Genomic DNA, 4,468 nt, shown 5'->3' on the forward strand with positions numbered 1-4,468 from the left:
GCAGTTCTCATGTGTTGTTATTTGTTTCTTTTAAGTCGCTATCACTTATTGTTCATCCCAGTATGATAATTCATGAGTCTGTTTCTTTGTGTCATTTCCTTTCTATGTCTTGCACAAAGAAAACAATGTTTTCCCAGCCTTGGTCACTTATTGTTCACGTGTGTGTGTGTGTCCTATGGAAACAATGTCCTTTCTGCCTTGGTTATTTTCTTAGGTGTATTTAGCTCTCAGTGCTCATAATAGCTCTGCCAAGGTCAATGTGAGCCAGTATGACAAAAAAACAAATTAAAGTGCACATAATAAAAGCAGATTTGCAGGCTTATGGGAAGTAAGGTCTTCCAAACAGGACTCTGAATGGTCTTATCTGCCTGACTTGTTACAAAAAAAAAAAAAAAAAAAAGCCAATCTTTTAAGCGTTGCAGCTACTGATGCAGGGTCTAAAAGCTGAGTGGGTGATGAATGAATGGGATGCATCAGAACAAAACATATTTTGTCTGCAATCAAGGACAACAAACCCGACTAATTATAGCAGACTGGAGGAAATGATGCAGTCTCCTTGGAGTTGTTTCCAAACTTCCGCGCGTTGTACCGGTGTTAAATTTAGAAAGTCGTCCCCAGTGTTGCTGAAGGAGGCCAGAGAATAACTCAGCGCCTGTAAAGATTCACTGAAAACAACAAATTAGAATTTTTTTTAAACCTAATTTGTCCAGTGCACCGAGATTTTATCAAAGGCATCAATGACAGAACCATTATTTTTTATCAAAGAGGAGAATTGTTGACGGTACAGGATATCAGCATAATTTCCACCAACCTCATCGACTTTAGGGATAAATGAGCAACAGCGCCCTCTGTTGCGCAAAAGATATAGCCACATGTCTGATAGACAGAGTGATAGAGTCTGAAAAGTGAAGCCAATGTGGAAGTGCTGTAAACCCACATTCTTTCTAATGGCCATTAGACAGAGAAAGCAAAAATGTCAGATTGTGTAGAAATCAGTAAGGAAATAACTCTTCTGCTCACCTGATCTTTGACCTCTGTAAACACTTTTTAAAATGAGCTTACGGTTTCAAGCACAAGTTTCAAGACTTCTTTATAATATGATATTAATCTAGTTATATAAAAGAGGAAAAACAATGATAAAGTAGCTTTACGGTGTGCCTGCCTGTGGACTGACAAGTTGGTAGGCATGCATGCGGTGTCCTTAAATTCACAGTAAGACCAGCCTGTCTCGCTCTTCACATCCTGCGAAGAAGGCAATGTCAAAAATGCTCAGCTTGAAGCTTCAAAAACTGAACTTAAACCAATGGGAGACATCATATTAACTATAAGGCCATCTTTACACAGTGTCCAGATTCTAGTTAATTTGATAAAAGAATTAAACATAGAGCGCATGAATTTGAGTCCTTGTGACAATGACAGAAATGCTGGGAAGCAGTGTGCTATAAATACTGTATATATAAGTGATCACCACTTAAACTATAAAACAAACAGAAGCTCTCCGTGATCACATTCAAGGACTTTGACCAATCATTTACACCACTGAGGGGCAGTAATGCTCTAACATCAAGCCCCCCCCCCAGGCACTGATGGTATGTGACATCAAGCAGGAGCATGAAAATGAGTGAAGGTATCAGAGCTTTCCTGGTTAAACACGAGATCTACCTTGCTCTTTCTCTCATCACATTTGAAAAGATCACTTACTGAGCTGCGACCAAAGACACATTTACAAACACAGACACACACACGCACAAGCCTGGAGTTGACAGAATCATTTGTTAAACTGTCAGACCTGCATCAGCCAATCACTCACAGATAATAAACGGTGAGGTCCTACAACCAGGCTTTGTCAGTCTGTCAGTGTCCAAATAATTACCCAGCTCAAATTTTCTTTTAAAGTGAGGGGCTTAGGTGCATGTTTAACACACACGCACACGCACACACACACCTCTCGCACTCTATGTGTGTACATATACTGATTCACTGTTTCTCTGTTACTTGTCTCACTGACAGGCCTGTTGCACCTTTATCAGATATGGCTGTCATACGCCCTAAGCTTTCCGAGACTGCCTGTCACTACTTGCTGCTTGTCAAGATTGCTTTCCGTGATACAGAAATATTTAGAAACAAATTGACTCCCGTAGCATTTACAGGAAGATTTAGCCTCGGAGCAAAACGCTCGTTGAAATATTCTAACAGAAACACTGGAAAGAGATGCCACAGCAATACAGTTCAATCAAAACATGATGATTAACAAGTCAAATTAACCACAAAGGAAAAAATGATGTAGGGTGTGTGTAGGGCAGAGTAAACTGGGTTATTTTTAGCTTCACTGTGCATTGTGCCTGCAAGGGGAGCTGAGGTCTGACAGGAGTAGGAGGTGATATGGAGTACTGTTGGAGCCTCTGGGCTTGGACTGTAAGCAATGTTTCCAACAGTCTGTCAGTTTAACCTGCCAACCTGCAGGATATGGTGCTCTGTCACAAAGAACATCTCCCTCCAACATGCAATGTGTGTGATTGACTGAAGCCCACCAACTAAGCTGGCGATGCAGTGCTGACTTAAGTCATACCTGTGGCTTGAGAATTTGCCAGTGTAATCAAATGCATTTCCTTTGTGGGGATAATTATCATTATTAAATGTAGAAAAAAAGGGAAATGTAATCAATGTGTCAAAAATTCACTAGCTCTTTAAAAAAAAAAAAAAAATTATATTCTTTAGAGACACTTCATGCCAAGAGGCGTGTGTAATGCTTCTTGAAATAAGGCATAAGGAGGGGTTTAAATAAACAGTGAGTGACATACCTTTTCATTTCAAAGATTCCTCATTAATAAGATAAAAGAGAGATCAGAAATAAGAACAGGTATTAACACACAAACCTGATTGTAGCTCAAGTCACAACTTAACCCACAACTGTCAGAGATTCAGACCCATCCATTCCCTTCCACTTATCCTGTTCAGGGTTGCAGGAGCCTATCCCAGCTGTCATAGAGCAGGAAGAAGAAGAAGGAGGGAACATCCTGTACAGGTCACCAGCCTGACACAGACAACCAGTCACACCTATGGACAATTTAGAATCACCAACACAGAAAGGCCTGTGCCAAGGCGGATTCAAACCCAGACCTCACAGCTGTGAGGCAACAGTGCTAACCACCATGCTGCCCATCTATCTATAAATTCAAATGAGTAGAAATGTGCTGTGTGATTGCAAACACTCGCTTTATTCTCGTAAACACCATATAATGTTTAACGGTTAATATCAGCAACGGTTTACAAAAACAGAGACATGCTCGTATTGCTTTGATGTATCCGTTATTCACGCCTGCAGTTCAGCCTGGTTTTGCTATTGCGCGACACTCTTGGACATTTGTGAGCAGAAACACACGTAACACATAAACGGTGCATAAAATCATAAATATTAACAATCTGGAATATTTTATCGAATCAGATTAATATCACAGGCAGCCATATGAAAAAGTGTCATAAATTACATTGCAGAACCTTTCAGGAAGAGATAACATCTAGAATTTGAACACAATAAGATTTAATTATTTTTTAAGCAAGGGTTTCTTTTGTGTGAGAGAAAAAACATGGATGTAATAAAGCTGTTTTATCATGTCAGATGGCTGGCGATAATGGCATTTCAGAGATGCATCACATGAATAATGCATGCAGAAGAAGCAGGCAGGATAATATTTTAATGCAAGTTTATTTAATGACACTGAGCCTCAGATTTCCCATGGTACTTTTTATCCACATCACTTTGTTTCCAAACAGCAGGGGGGGGGTTAAAAAAAAAAGGGAGCGTGAATAAAATGGCCCGGCTCCAGCCCAACATTGTTAGTGCAATACAACTATCTGCAGCTGGTATCAGGGCATAAACTGAACGATTCCCTCACAACTGCACTGTATATTCACAACAATTGATTGCACAATTATCCATTATGTATTGAGCAGAGCAGGATGTGCTGCCACACTGTTATTGTGTGTCATAGTCCTACAAGGGGGCCGAAATCTGCAAAGCCAGATAAGAGTGCCGGGTGGACTGTCCATTCACAAATTTCTCATGAGGTCACTCAGCTGTTGGATATTAAAAGCCAGCGGGGTGGCGGAGGTAGTGCTGATAGAGGAGGGGCAAAAAAAAAGTATTAACCCAGAGGATGTTTTTCTCACTGTCATGATAATACTGCCGGTTCCTTCCCTAGAAAAAGGAATATCCAGGTACTGTAAATACACTTCATATCAAGGAAAGGAGAACTATCACTATCGCAATTACCTCTTTAGGTGTGTGAGTGTGTGCACGTGTCTTTGGTGAGTAATCGCTGCTAAGTGTTGTTGTGCCGGTCAAGCACAGCTGTGCAGGAAGGAGGCCCTCTCAGGTTATCACTGCTCTCACTGGACACTCACGTCATTGCCCAGCTTCACCGCAGATGTGTTTTTCTCTGCTCCGGGAGGGAAAACATGGCAGGAA

The sequence above is a fragment of the Archocentrus centrarchus genome, chromosome 4 (genome assembly GCF_007364275.1).
Source record: "Archocentrus centrarchus isolate MPI-CPG fArcCen1 chromosome 4, fArcCen1, whole genome shotgun sequence".
NCBI lineage: Eukaryota > Metazoa > Chordata > Actinopteri > Cichliformes > Cichlidae > Archocentrus > Archocentrus centrarchus.